Below are 16,653 nucleotides of genomic sequence, written 5' to 3'. Positions count from 1 at the left end.
ATTTCTCTCTTCTTATTCGTTTTTCTTATGCTCCTTGTTCTTAGGACTGTCCTTTTCTCCTTTTTTGCATTTGCTTCCATTATGTCTCTTTCACCCATGTCTTTTTTTTTGGCCACATTGGTATTGGCCTATTGGGATCTCATCTTTGACATGGCAGGCGGGGCGCCGTCCCTTTGCAGTTTTAGGTGTGCCGAAGAGCCCTTGCATTGGGTGTTCTTGAGTGGTCCTGAAGTATATCTGGACTGAACACTCACTATGCACAAGGGTGGGGGAGAAGCTTGGAGAGGGGCTTCTAGCTGAGATTGTGGGCTGTATACTTTATATACCATTATACATGCCTGCCTGCAAGCACTCCCAAACCATGGTGGCAGATGCCTTGGGGCTGTTACTGTGCTGTTACTGTGCTGTTACTGTGCTATATGGCAGCATTGATATACAAACAATTCAAAAACCAACTGACTCACGAACAGCAGTTCTCTTCCTGTTCAGCCTCCCGTTCAGATTTTGTGTATCTACTTCTATGCTTTTAAGTACATGTTGTTGTTATTTCTAATCGGTCTTTTTAAAGGCAATGGCTTAAATGCAGCTGTCAATTAGTTTCTGGTGCATTCAAAATATCTTCACTAAGTCATTTGATTTGTAAGCCAGAGGTGTTCCCTCACACCTTTTTCTTGCACTGAACTCCACATAAAACATGCTCTGGTAAAGGGAGACGTTTTGCCTGAATCATATGCATTACATAGGCATTCGATGGACATTTGGCAAGCACTGCCATGATATACCTAGGTATTAGGACCATTCGGCAGTTATTGCCATCTTAAAAACAGGTGGCACCATTGGCAATGCCTGGAAAATGCCTATCACATGCCTACACAAAAGCTGTTCGCTTTGCAGTGCTTGTTTCTCTATCTTACAGCCTTTCTCTGTTGCCACCTTGGCATTGTTTGGTTTTGATAGGACTGAAGGTGGCGGGAGAGATGAATAGGTCTTACACTCACATCAAGCTGTGAAGTGCAGCAGAGCCGCTGATATGGAGGGAATGAGAGAGAAAAGATGAAAAATGGAGAGAGAAAGAGGGGGACAATGGATGAGTGATTGAAAAGTGAATGGGGGGGACGAGAGAGAACACAAGTGGAGAGAATGATGGGGGTGAGGAGAGGGGGGAGAGAGTAGGAGGGTCTTGCATCTCGTCCACTTTGTATAATATCTTTACAAAGCCGTTGTTTGATAAACTGGATTGTCTGGGTGTCACCTACATCAACTATACAGATGACACCCAGATACTCCTACCCTTGACAGGTTCAGATTGACACACATGTACTTAGGGTCAACGAAATCTACACCATCATTCAGGCATGGATGGCCACCCATGGCCTATGCCTGAATGATGATAAAACAGATGTACTTCTAGTAGGCTACCCTGCCAGCTTAAACAAACTTTGCCCTAATTACAACACATTCAATATAAATGGGAACACCATTCACATCGCCAAAGCAGTAAAAATGCTTGGATTCTATTTTGACGCCACCTCTAACCTCAGTAAACAAGTAAACATGAGCACCTCAGCCACTGCCTACACTGGCAAACTGATAAGAGCCTGCAGACCTATGCTATCTCTTGATAACTACATCATCCAAGACAGAGCTCTCATATGCTTCAAACTGGACTATTGTAACGGGCTCTACCTAGGCGCCAACAAAACAGTAATTAACAAAACAGACTATGCAGAATAATGCTCTCAGAGCCACCTTAAATGTACCCAGAAATGAACACATCTCTGCTACCATAATACAACATAAATGGCTCTCCATTAATGGAAAGATCAAACTCAAATCCTTATGTCTGAACTTCAAAGCACTGAACCTCACCGCCCCCCCCCATCTCATCGAAAAATTCACCTCGAGATCATCCACACGCATCACCAGATCTACAGACACTTACTATCTAACAGTCCCAAGGTTTAACTTAAAAAGATCTGGCAGTTCTAGTTTCCAGGTACTGACCTCCTAACTCTGGAACTCCCTCACATCAGACATCAGGGCCTTACAAGTATTCAACCACTTCAGGAGAAGAGTTATAGCCTGGATACTTAGCAAGAACTAAACAACCACCAAGTGTTATATGTGCATAGACAAATATCTTTAGTTAATTGTCTAGCACTGATGTATGTATTTACCATTGTGCTATACCCATCTGAATGTATGTACAACTGCCTTTTGCCATATTCATGTAACTGTACTTTAAAGCGCCCAGATACCTCTGGGCCAGGTGCGCTACATAAATAAAATAAACAAACAAACAAACAAACAAAAAGAGGGACAGATGCAGGGGGTGATTTAGAAGGCGAAATAACGTATGAGGCAAAGGCACGTTTAGCAAGATGTAAAGGAAATAGAGAGCAGTGTGATGATGAGGAGGAGGGTAACAGATTGCAGCACACAGAAGTCGATAAGCCAAACCATACTTGATTGTGTGTTTAACGCCAGCACAATACTGATCTGCACTGGGGTTTGATCTGAAATAATGCAACTGCCAATCCTCAACGAGATGCTCCCACATCACTTGTCTTGACTCAGCAAAAGGTGCTCTCTCATGGAGAGTGTTGTGAGTGCTGGGTACATGAAGGTGTAATCATATGTCGTCATGTTTTGCTTCAACCAAATAAATATCGCACAATCTCAAATCTTGCATGAAGCTGCGTGACATTTCTATATCGTTGTGGCTTCTACTCTGGGGGACATAGGCTTTTATTTAAATAGTTATCTGGCAGGAGGTTGAAATGACCAGCACTACTATTTTATTGCAGGCACTCTAGAAAATGGTCTAATTAATTGTATTTAGTACTACGCTAGGGATCAGTATTCAGGAGGTATACATTCACTAAAACTAATTTCACGCCACTCATAACCACCTTCAGTACTAACCACTTCCCTTCCACGGCTGTACTCATCTGCTCCACAGTCTAGAGTGGCTTCTTGTGAATACCTATTCTGACATCAAAGACTTGGAGTTATGATATGTTATGTTACTCAGCTTTTATAGTATGTCAGCCACACCTGTAGTGGTCTTATAGTACTGACGCTTGTTTGAAGTGGTGCAAGTCATGTCCCCAGCAAGTGTAACAGGACCATGCTTTGAGGGGTAAAAGAAAGGGGCAAACGGATGAGGAGGGGTAACGCAGGACTAGGTTTGAACAAATAAAGAACTTGGAAGGATAGGAAGTGGTTGAGGAGTATTTGGACTGTTACCTAGACATCTTTTATACCATGCCAAATCATCACCTTAGTGGTCTCCGAGCGCTGATGAATGTCTGGAAGTTGCCATATTGTGATACCGCCAGAGGAATCCGTGGTGTAGTCTGTGGGTGAAATAAAAACACAAGCGGAGAAGTGGGTAGGGAAGGAGGGTACATTTAAAAGAAACACAGGGTTCAAATGGAGGCGGGGAAGGCTAAAGGGAGAAGGAGGGTGTTTGTGATACCTTGGGCGCAGGTTGATCCAGGATCACAGATTGGGATTGCAGAAGTTAGGAGGGTGAATTTTCAGGTGTTCTATTTAGAAGGGAATACTTGCGCGAGAGCAGATTAAGAGAAGCAGAGGCAGCAGGGAAATTCTTGCCCCACTCACCCACCTACGTCTCAGCTTGCATGCCTCCTCGTCAGGCTGATGCTTCCTGAATGAAGCCTGCATCTACATTGGCTGTCTTAATGAAGTGCAACATTTTCTTCATCCTAACTGGCCCATTCAAGTTTCACGTTCTCTATTTAGTTGGATGCGACACACGGTTTTCCACACCCTGTAAGTCAGCAGTTACACTATGTACAAAGCAAACCAAGGAAAACTTGTTCTCAGAAAGAACACCTCAAAGTATACACCAAAGTATAATCTATTGTTGTATTCAAACTTAAGTCCTATTACTCTTACAGTGCGTTTCCCTACCCGCCTCAATCCACTGGCTAGAAACACTCCCTTTCTCAATATCTTTCCACACACTATTGACCTGTAGATGTGAACTCTGCACCTGTACCTAGAACATATTAGATGTGAAATAACCTAGGGTCTGTCAGCTCCCCCAGACTTCCCACCCTTAACGTTTCATCATGGCGTAAAGCACCATGATTTGATATTCACTCTGTGGTACCCGTACCACAACCTACCATCCCTAAACACAACAACATTCTCTTTCAGTTTAAACATCTACCTCTTCCCAACCACCACTAGCTGTCTCATTGATTTGAATGCTATTACAAACCAGCAGTGCCACCATCCAATTCGATTCCCATGCACCTAAGTATATATGCACACACCATACTAGCGAAGATGAGGGTATAGTCCCAGTCACACAGATCCTGAGCACAGTCAACAGACCCCTATGAGTGATTGTAAGGTGTGCAGCCCGGAAACCCGTGGATGATGGTGGATGAACCCTGAATACTGATGGTCTGAGTGACTAGATAGCAACCTGTAGGAATTCAGGAGAATAGACCCACACCTTATCGCACACATGCACATGTGTGAGAATCCAGAGTAGCCTAGAGCGAATACCCCAATTGGTGTATACTGGTACCTGAAATGTGCTTCCACCGAAAGTGTTGTGTTGGGCAGCGCTCAGCCTTTCCTCACCTGAAGAAAAGGGGCGAAAATTGCAAGAATATCCTTCTACCTGGACAGATTAATCACTAGCACTCTCCTAATGTCAAATAATGACACATACACAAAAGACTTGAATCACCTATAACAGGACGGACATTTATGTGATTCCAGTGTTAAATAAATAAATATAGTAGTACTATATAAAACAAACTTTGAACAGTTGTGTGCTAAATAGAAAACCATGCTTTTCAGAACATATCATAAATGACAACACAGTTCATATATGGCCGATCCTATACAGTGTAAAGCATAAATATATAAATAAATATAAGCTTTACTTTTTGTATTTCTGTTCCATATTCTTTTCTTTCATTAAGCAAGTGCATAAGATCTAGGTCAAACCATTGTTCAGATATGAAAAAACTATATAGTACATATATGGACGACTTTGGGTTAAAGTGACGAGTACCTATAATTGAAACCTACTCTGAATACAATATAGGTGAATGATACTCCTTTGCTTTAAGTTATTGAGCTGAGGAAAAGTACCAATCTTCCTCATAGAAACACCCAAATGTGCTCCTGGTAGCTGCAGACTACCACATAGACACACAACAACCACTCACTAGCACCAGGAACTGTGCCACAAGCCTTCAAATCAGCATACATCAAGCTACTCCTTAAAGACACAGTGGGAAACACTGAAGACCTAACCAACTACCGACCAATCTCAGACATCCCATGCCCGGCGAAACTCACTCCTAGAAAGCTACGTTTAGTGACAAGTCCTGGAACATGTAGAAAACAATTGGATACTAGAGCAGGCACAAGTCCGCTTCAGATCCAAGAGAGGACCAGATACAGCATTATTATCGATATGGGATGACCTAAAAACCAACGCATATGCCAATATCAAATCGGCACTAATACAACTTGATTGATGAGCAGCCTTCTACAAGGTCCACCACGAAATACTCATCAAAAGACTCAAAGATATAGCAATTGGCAACACATCATTACTTTGCTATAATCCTGCCAGAATGAACAAAAACAACTTGGCTGACCCCCTTCAACTCAACAGCCCGTACAACAACCTACAGTGTCCCACAAGGCTCATCCCTCTCACCACTGCTATTCAACATCTACATGACCCCTCTCATCAACCTCATCAAAGACAAAGCCTCACCTGCTACAATTACACAGACGACAAACAAATCATCTACAAAATCAATGCTAGCGAACACCAAAATCCAACCTTCACAAACTACATCACAGAAATAAACTATTGGATAAGCACCAACAGCCTTAAACTCAATCCGGACAAAACAGAAATCATGACCATGCCCAATGACCCATGAAATCTACACCACATTCCATGGCCTACTCAAATGGGAAACCGTCCTGAACCATTCAAAGTGGGTAGAAATCTCAGAATACTAATGGACAATGACTTAACACTCGAACTGCAAGTCAACGTAGTAGTAAAGAAATGCTTCTTCCGCCTACACACAATCAAGCAGATATTTCCCTTTTTCCCCTTCCCACACAGAGCACTCGCCGTCATTTATCTCGTCATGTCAAGAATAGACTATGCTAACAAAATCTATTCGGGATGCCAGACTACCTTATCAAAACACTACAACGAATACAGAATGCAGCTGCAAGGCTACTCCTCAGATGCACTAAGAGAGAACAAATCACACCAGCAATGAGAAGCCTCCATTGGCTACCGGTCAAAGAACACATTTTATTCAAAGCACTCTGCTTAACACACAGAGCAATCCATGGCCAAGGAGCAGAACTCATACAGGAAGAAATCTCAATCTATAAACCAAATTGAACACTAAGGTCCAGCAATGACATTCGCCTTGAACCTAAACAATACACAAATTTGGCGGAACAGCATTCTCCTGCATCGCTGCCAAATTTTGGAACTCACTCGCAGAGGAAATATGAACAACAGAAGACCACCTAAAGTTCAGAACATTTCTAAAAACATGACTCTTTAACTCACTGAGCTGAACAGGAAAAATCTACAAAGGGAAAATGCCAACACATCACAATGGAAACCCCAAAATAACCAAAACCTGATGAACCGAAACATGACCACCCTACAAAATAAAACATTTTGCCACAAATCAACATGGAACAGCATTAATTTTACAGATCAACATAACCATTGCACAAAAGGACACAGACAATTTGTCACTAACCCTATTAAAAACTCCCCTATATCATGCATACTCATCCTCAAACACTGGCCAAAACACACTCATCCCTCTACTGCACCAAAAAACGAAAAACACCACAAACAGCACACACTCTACAAGGCCCACCAGGAAACTAAACCAATTACACTCAAACAACCCATGCACACTCATATAGTAAACGCAACATAACATCTACCAACGTAAAACAAACCAGCACACAGTGAATGGTATTTCTGAACTGAAGCTACCATCAGCACATCAAAGCGCTCTTGCACTTCTCCCTCTCAATCCCACCAAGCGCCCCAGCTCCCCTTCCTTTTCAGATCTACCAGAGAGCCTGGAGACCATGAGAATGGCAGCGGTGCACGGTACAAATCACAAAAACATAACTTAACACTATTTGCTGTATAGGCGCTTTATAAATATCCAATAAATAAAAATAAATAAAATAAACGAAAAAAGAGTGCCTAATGCGAAAGAACTACATAAAGAGGATAATAAAAATAAGGCCTGATTCTCTGAAGAATTAAGAAAACAAAAATCTGCTTCTACCAAAGCTTTTCATGCTTGGAAACATGAACCCAAACCGAACCTTTTAGCAACTTAGAGAATAGTAAGAGAATATAAAAATTCTATTCTCGAAGCAAAAAGAAATTTCCACAATAATTGCATCAGTAACACCAAATCAGACGCTAAAGAAATATTCAAAATACTATGAGAACAGGAAATATGCCCTGCCCACTCATGTCCCCTAGTAAAAAATGATAAAGACTGGTGCCAACTCATTCAAGACCGACTCTAAAATAAGTTGCACAATATTCGGATGGCAATGCTTGGTAAAAACAGTTGTCATCTACACCCTTAGTGAAGGAATCACCCAAAGTCTACACTAGGGACCCAGTCGTACCTTTGTTTAACTTCCATTCAATAAGTGAAATTGAACTAGCCAAAATCATCGAACAGATGAAACCCTCTAATTGTAGAGGAGATACATGCTCATCCATGATAGTCAAAACCTGCTCCCCTCGTATTCTCAAAGCAGTATGTACGTTTATAAATGCCTCATTGAAGGAGGGTAAGGTGCCTAATGAGTTAAAACAAACCTTGGTCACGCCGATCCTCAAGAAACCAGGATTGGCTAGGGACAACCCCCTGAATTTTCAACCCATATCCAATACCCTGTTTTTACTTAAAATATTGGACCGGGTGGCCTGTAGCCAAATCGCTGAGCACCTGAATCTATTTCCCATTTTGCATTCCCATCAGTTGGGATTTAGAAAACAACTTGGCACAGAGAGATCTCTCCTGGAGCTGAAATCCAAACTTCTAACTCAGATGGATAAGAGCGGTCTTTATCTTGTTATCTCCTTAGTTCAATCGGCTGCCTTCGATTTAATTGAGCATTCCATTCTAAATACTAGGTTGAAGGATGTTGCCAATTTCTCTGATTCCGCGGCATCGTGGATCTCCTCTTTCCTCAAACATAGATGCAGCAGAGTTTGTTTGGACATAGCTGAAGCTCTACCAGTTCCTGTCCTTTGCGGCGCCCCACAGGGGGCCAGCACATCTCCATGCCTATATAAACTTTTTATGGCTCCTTTCTTCTTCATGTTAGAGGAGGAGGGGGGTCGTCTTTTCAAACTACTCAGATGACACTCAGTGCGTAGTTCCCCTGAAGGGCCTCCACGTCCAGGACGAGTTGGAAGTCAACAGAATTTTCACACTCATAGAGCAGTGGATGTTGGATAATTATCTTGCCCTTAATAGGAGAAAGTCTGAGCTAATGATTGTGGACAGCCCACGTGCTCTGCACAATCTCAATCATTCTTATAGCTCTTTTAAGTTAGGGGATGACATTATAGCTCCTGTGCCAAAAAACAAACATTCTGGGAGTAACTCTCGACCAAACACTTGAGGGCTCATGTCTCTACGGTCGTCTCTTCAGCGGTTTATTATGTCAAGTTATTATCACACTTGAGATCATTAATTTCACAGGAAAGTGCAGAAACCATTGCGCGAGCCATAATAGGGGCGAAGATGGACTATCGTTGTGGCTTACTGTTGGGTGCTTGTACACTGGACCTGAATAGGCTCTGGGTTGTTCAGAGATGGGCTGTGAGAGTCGTCTTAGGGCTCGCCAGATCATGGGCCTCATTCCGAGTATGGTGGTAGTCATGGTGCTATTTGCCTCCCATACCGGTACCGACTCTGGTTTGGTACAATGGGACTTACTGGTCCATTCCGACCTTAGAGGGACCGGTAAGTCCCCATGTACCAAACCATTCCCCATTCCCATTTGAGCCCCCGTTGGGCTCAATGGGAATGGGGAGGGCGCAAATAACGGGCCGACATATGCCAAGCCCGTTATTTGCGCCCAAGTCCCTTAACGGGTCCCGTCCTTAACACCTGGTCAACCAGACGTTAAGGAAGGGACCCGCTAAGGCACCTCGTAGTAGGGCGGTAAGGGATTACTGGCACCGGTTCGTTACGGAATTGGCCCCGTGTGTTGGAACTGGTTGCCTATAGAATCAAGGATAAAGTTCAGGGTCTTGGTTATTACCTTGAAGTGTAGACTGCAAATGATGCCATCCTATCTGCAGTTCCACATCGAGGACAAGGTTAATTCAAGAACTTTGAGCTCTGGCACGCAAAACTTACTTGTTCAACCTAGATCTAGAACATCTAAAGCCGAGAATGGAGCATTCGCTTTGAAGGCGCCCATTCTCTGGAATCAACTGCCAGGTTATATGCATAACCACAAGTCGCTATTAACCTTTAAGAAAGACCTGAAAACTCTCCTATTCACCTGATAAGCACTAATTGTTTGTGCTGCGGACTGTACTGGCCTTTACACAGGCCTCTCTGTGTATCTTTGTCTCAGATGTTCCAGTGTTTGGAGTGTCTTGTTACATGTTATCTTGCCCGCGCCTTCATGCCTGCAGGTCTATAGTGTGCATTATAAATGCTATGTAATGTAATGTAATATACAGCTGAGCACTGCTGAGATGCTGTCGAACCTCCATGGTGCTTTTAATCACAGACGTTTCTCTAATACAGTTGTTCATTTCCAAAGTTTTATGGCATTCATTTAACCCTACAACAACCTGCATTTAGAACATCCCAGAGCACCTCTCCATACAAGGAATCCATGTTTAGTGGGGAGTGCCCTGCCAGTGTTAAGAGTCTGTGTCATTTCACACTTGCTCTCTCTCAGTGTCGCCTTTTCATCACAAGAGACTTTTGGGGTCATTTCGCAAGTCTCCTGGATTGGAAAAAGGCATCAATATGGATTTACACCTTTTACAATAGGGAGATTGTCTTCTTGTTTTGAGGCGGCGTGGGGGAATGGAACGGATTAACATGTCTGTCATGCAACCCCACTGCACCTCAAAGCAACACACGGCTTAATGTCATCATCATACATTTTCATCCTGCCAACACAGAGAGGAAAGGAAAGGGGCTAAGGCGATTGGGGTTGTCTGTTTCAGTGGTAGAAATGCTGGAAAAGAACTAGTGGAACTATGTTCTCTGATGGGCTGGCAAATTCTCCGCAAACCCCATGGTCATGCCCCTACCACGGGCAATCCAAACCCCCAAAAGCGCCTGCTTTTAAGGAAATGTTCAGTGCATTGCACTGGCGTGCGAGTTTCAACTTCTTCCTACACTTTTATTTTAAAATGAAACAATTCTGGAACTGTTTCTTTTTAACATGAAAGTACAGGAAAGGTAAAACTTAATTAAAAAAAAATATATAGCAGCACCGCTCCCGTGCACTTGGACCACTAATCTGTTTAAATATCTTTTCTTACCACTGCGTTTTTCGGAAGGAGTGAAAACGTAAGGAGGGTTCCTTTGCACCGAAGTGCACTTATATGTGGTCCCCTCCATGCAATTTTCCTCTTTAAATTAAAATACCTGCATAGACACAATGTTTAAGCCTTTCTCTCCTATGCGCATAGGCACACATTAGCAGGGAACGCGCCTTCCCTTGAGCCCACTGCCACGTGACACAAAACAATGGGACTTTCCTGTCTTGAACTTTGTTATGACATTTTTCATGGTGTTTTTTCCGTCCGAAGTTATCTCCTTCTGTTCCTGTCAGCATTTTGCTTGATCAGTTTTCGTTGGCCCTGCATCAACTACTGTGTGGGCTGCCGGTTGGGCTGGCGGTTGGGCGGAGGGAGGGCGTGTAGTCATCCGTATCAGTTATGGCCACTATTAACAGACACACGGTCCCTTGTCAAAAGCGACTATGCAAACAAAGCAAAACAAAAAAAAAAAAAGACTGCCTGTTCAATAGCACAAAGATGCGAGCAAGTGGTAAGCCAGTTTATGAGGGAGTGAATGAAGTTGAGCATAGATCAGGGACAACCTCCCCCACCCCCAAAGAAAACGATTGACTTACAACGGGAACATTCACCTTGGGGGCAAGTGCTGCAACGTAAAGAGGTGTACTGTACACTGAAGAAAATTACATTATTACGTGCAATAACGGGAGTGGTGGTGTCAGGTAGGGAGGATAGCGGAGGAGGTGGGGAAACTCCCACTTTGTCCAGTATGTGAAGGGGAAGGTGAGCTTTGAAAAGATCCACTGTCAGGCTGGCTTTGATTGTGATGGGTTCCATTAAAGTGGGGTGAGTAGGGAGCAAGAGGAGGTACAGGGCCCTGGGACACTGAGGTTGAGTGCAGCGGAGGAGCATAGGGAACAGGATTGTGAGAAGAGAGAGATATGGTCAGCCAGTTACTGAAGAGGAAGACCGCTGATGGCTTTCTAGACTAGCAGAAGGAACTCGTAAAGGGAGCAGTTTTGCATAGCAAGTCATCGAGCATCGTTTTTTGTAGGTTGAATTGGGATACGGTCTTGGTAGATTGCAGAGACTGATGGTTGCAAATTGGAGGACTTTATCTAGAGGGATGAAGGAGTAGCGAGGAAGGCCTAGGAGTAGGCACGAGCAGTGGTCAGATTTGCTGAGAGCAAGGGTGGAGAGTACAGTTTTCGTAGCAAGGTGAATAAACAATTCTGATTAATGAGAAGGTTAACATGAGCAACAGGGGCAGTGACAGAGATGAACTGTTGCAGTCGGAGTTTGCTGTCAAAGGGGACCTGAAAGTTGCAAGCCTTAGGAGAAGAGCAATACGTTCAGACAAGGAAGGAGATAGGAGAAGAGAGAGCAAGGATGTCTTTGGCCGCTGGGAGGAAGATGACTTATGTTTTCTAACTGTTCAGCATGGTGGAGCAGAGTGTCCTCTAGTGATAGTGATGGATTGCATAGAGACAGTTGGAAATCTGTTCCAAGATGGCTGGAGTGAGGAAGGGATAAGAAAAAAAGATTTGAACGTTGTCAGAAAATGTGTTAAGGGAACCAAAGGACTGGATAAGTCTTACGAGGGCAGAAGCATAGAGAGTGAACAGTTGCAGTCCAAGGAACTGATCCTTCGAAAATATTGACAGGGAGTGGGGTGGGGTCAGGGCTTTGAGGGCTCCAGAAGATTTTGAAGAAGCGACTTTCCAGATTGGAGGCAATCCTGGCTAGAGCAGATTTGCAAAACGCAAGGGCCTGGAGAGTGAGGAGTAGACACAAGTGGCAGACTGTCTTAGAAGTAGCAGAGATCCAGAATGTATAAATGAGTATATAAGAGAGTTTGGAGTGGTGAGCATCAGAGAGAAAGCTAGAGACATGCATGAGTGAAATCTCAGTAGAGTATTTCATACAGAAGCCATATTCAAGTGGATCTCCAAGGCCATTATCCTTCGGGTACTTAGTGATTTGGTTCAAAATCCCCCACTGAAGGACTTTTGAATAATGGAATAAGGGAAACTGGGTGATAGTTCACTGGGACGTCTGGGCTTGAGATTTTAGATGAAAAGTAATGAGCAGAGTCATTAGCAGGGAGGGAGGAGACAATATATATTGGGAGCTGTGAGCAAAGCTTGGGGGAAAGGTAGATGTTTGTGGGATGATTGTGAAGGGAGATGATTTGTTTTGTAAAGTATGATGATTTGGCAGTGCAGAGGAGAGAGCAGCTAGAGAATTGTTACAGACAATGAGTAGGGTGGAAGTCTGAGATTAGCATCACAGATCACAACTTATGTTCCTTTTGATGGTCTTGATCTCAGAGGGGATCTAAGGCTGCGGAAGAGGGTGGGAAGCTGTGAATGGGTATGCAGAACAATGTTGGTCAAACGGCTTCATAAATGCTTGATTAAAGTCAGAAAAGGCATGGTTAATGTAAGAGGCATACATGGTGCAGTTCTGTGTTGCTCCAATGCTCATTGCTCTTGTCACTCATTTAATCCAGTTGTTCTTCAGCTTCATTTACCACTTCATTCTGTTAATTAGGAATCTGCTTAATGTCCAGTTTTGTTGTGTTCCTGAGTTCTGTTTTAGGTGGGTGCAATCATCTCCTTTGTTATGGTGCCCATGCTTTGTGGTTGCCTATGTGCATCTTCTGCCTTTCTGTCATGCCATCCATTTTTCTTGACTTGCATAGGGCTATTCTAGAGATGCTCCACACCTTTTCTCCTTCAACCCTCTCAGCATTTCCCTTGACTTTCTGAACTTTGTGAGAGTGTCCTTACACTTGACTTCTACTTTCACTGTGATCCAATCGCTGACATAGAGATGGTATGCTGTGGTGGCATGGTGGGCATTGAAGTATGTTGTGGTTTCTGACTGTTGCTCTTTCACTCGTGCTGTCATTGTTTCATCCACTGACATTGTGGTTAAATATGGATATTGAGACCATACATGCAACACTTTGATGTGCGCAGGTCGCTCACTCATTAGAGAAAAGCGCGACACTCCGGTGGCTGAATTTTCAGTCACACTCCGGGCTCGAATGGCTTGTTGGACCACCTCATGGCAGCTATTTCCAGAGCCCTTGGCCAATTTTGTCATGTTCAAGAACTTATTTATCCTTTCAACTTGAGCTTTGTCCCTCGTGTGATTTAGTGCCGCAGGAGGTCAGGAATGAGGTAATTTGTTTGGAGGTGAATGGTACACCGCTATTGGATACTGAATTCCTGAGACATCCTTCCCATTGAAATGGCTCCAATATGACGTGAATGGTAGTGGAAGTGTTGATTGAGTGAAAATTTGTTTGATTCAAATCATTTGGATTTGTAATCGTTGAAGACCGCAATTTTCTATCAAACAAAGGAAGGCTATATTAGACAACAAAACTCTATCAACATCGGGGGGAAAAACTGGCGGCTAGTCCTGAAAAATGGATATTCACTCTAAAATGTTCTTAATATCAAAAATATCAATTGTATTGAACAATTATGCACACTCAACATAAAAAAAAATACAAAAGCGTATTTAAAAATCAACAATATGGTATTGCTGGTAGAACATTGTGCACCCATCAGGTAGGAAGGTGTTTTTCTTCAAGGTGGGGTAGCCATTTGAGAATAGTGCATGGGTGAGGACCACAGCATACTTTTGTTGCTGTAGTTTCCATAGCATGTATTCGAAGGGTCCTATGAAATCAAAACCCACCCTTTCCTAGACGCTCCGGGACCATTCAACAGATTTCATTGATATGGTGTGGGCCACACGCCATTTCCTGCCTTTATTGCGTGTGACACAGGAATCAATACTGGTTCCTACATCCTTTTTCATTTCCGGCACTGATTTTTGTCTCTCAATTGACATTTTGTATTGCCCAGGTTTGTCTCGTGTGCCGTGGAGAGGAGTGCATTTCCGATGGAGACAGGAGGCATGGGTTTGTCAATCTTCAACCAGCGCGCAATCTTTTGTGGGTGACTGCCCTTGCCTTCTGAACCTTTCTATGGCTGCCAGCGTGGCATCTGCTTCAATCTGCTCATGACAAATACCTTCACTTATAGGACAGTTGGCATTGAAGAAAGCATCTTAGACCAACGTCGGCTCACAATTTTGCTTATACCACATATGGGATTCTAAGCTAGGTATTGGTAGATACCTATTGATTATGAAATGAGCAGCCAGGCAGAGATCTTTCATATGTTCCTGGCAATGGACCATATACATGAGCAAACATGTCCTGTGGCCTTTGCACAAGTCATCATTTCCCATTTGATTACAGATTTGCTTTGAAGGTTTTGGAAGCAAAGACGACCTTCTCTTTGTGGGACTGCAGGTTGACTTCACCTATCTCAAAGGCAATGGCATCTACAATGGTTGTGGTGAGAATCTTTGCATGGAATGACTTACGGCAAAGGGCATTTAGGATGTCACCTTTAACACTGTTGACAGCTGAGTAGCACTCATCCATTCTGCAGAACCCAACATCATTTTTCAAGAGGGTCCTCATAGGTTCCCTCTGAGAAGAAATGCTCTGTACATATTTAGCATGACACTCAGATAGGCCCATGAAAGTATGCAGCAGGTCTTTGCTTGTGGGTCCAGAGGCAGCAAATTCATTGACGAGAGCAACTTTGGCAAGAACACTGTCAGCTGAGTGCTCACATCCAAAACAGTGGCTTTGTGTTGCATGAACTGCCATCTCTGTGCATGCAGTGTAATCCTGTTGGGTTCAGTTCTTTGTGGAACCGTTTTGAGGGTATTATTGTGGGGGTCTGCTGAACTGCCAAGCACCATTCTATTGTCCTGGAAGAACAAGCGATTGGACATTTCTGTAAGAAGGTGGGTGATCAGTCTTTTGAAAGAACAAGGCCGATGAGGCATTCAAAGACATTCGGTACACCGAACCACCCTGTCAGGGGTAACAAAGGCTGCAAGAGACTTGGAGGATGGCTGTAGACCAGGGGTGCACGACTGGTTTGACTGAAGTGCCGAAAGTACCATGCGAGTCTTATACAGTGGGCCAGGCTTTCAGTAGGGATGAGAGGGTGGTCGGGCAGTCAGTGCATGAATAAATGAGGGTTTTGATGTGTATTTTTCCTATTGCTCTAGTTAAACTGTAATCTCTGTAATTAATTGGCTTGTAAGGGCATCGCCACTTTGATGTATATGTATTATGGGACTGAAATCATGTTTTTTAAATACAAGTAAAACTGCGCGTATCATAATGCAAAGACAATACTGGACCACAGTAGCTTCTCACATGATATGACTAAGCGTGTAAGAGAAAAAAGACATACAGTGAAAGAGGGGGGGAGAGAAAAGGTGATGGGAAAAGAGAAGGCGAAAGAAAGGGAATGAGAAAGAGAAAGACTATCTTTAGGGCAGGCCACGCTTAAATCATAAAACTCCTTTAACCTGGAGGGCCATAAATTATGTCCCCAAGGGCCGCATCTGGCCCCTGGACAGTATGTTGTGCACTGCTGAGTAGACAACCCTGGTGAAAGGACTTCCTAAAATGTGATGAAGACTTTCGAATTATTTAATAGGCGGGTCAATTCCTTGATGTTGAGCAATGGGAAGTTGCTGGAGCTTGTGTCAATCCTGAGACCAATATGTAATGTTGTTTTCTTTTATTTGCGAAGCTCCTCTTGGCATTTACAGGGGCAGATCTTTGCTAGTTGCTTTGCGAATGACAGCTACTCGGCTAAGGCACTGAGTGGCCGTGACTCATTATACAGTCTGCCCTATGGGTACTCATAAGTGCTGAAAGTTCTTTGTGAGCTGTCAGAGGTATGAGGCGGTGGTAGTGCTGCCCAGGGATGAACCTGAATTTTAACTTTGTCTCATTCAAGGATGTATGCTTTTTTGACAAAACACTGAGGCGTGTCTCTGGAGGATCTCCTATCAAGAAGATTAATTTATGGTATGGAAAGGGCACCCGTTTAGGAGAGCAAGAGCCAATCCTGCTGCTCAGGAGACCCTGCTTGCCTCTTTTGGGGTTGAAGGAATCTTTTCCTGAACCACACAGTTTCCCCGTTGCTTGGCATACTTTGAACAGG

Source organism: Ambystoma mexicanum, chromosome 10 (genome assembly GCF_040938575.1).
Source record: "Ambystoma mexicanum isolate Mex_15411 chromosome 10, UKY_AmexF1_1, whole genome shotgun sequence".
Classification (NCBI taxonomy): Eukaryota; Metazoa; Chordata; class Amphibia; order Caudata; family Ambystomatidae; genus Ambystoma; species Ambystoma mexicanum.
Note: the sequence above shows the minus strand (reverse complement) of the source record.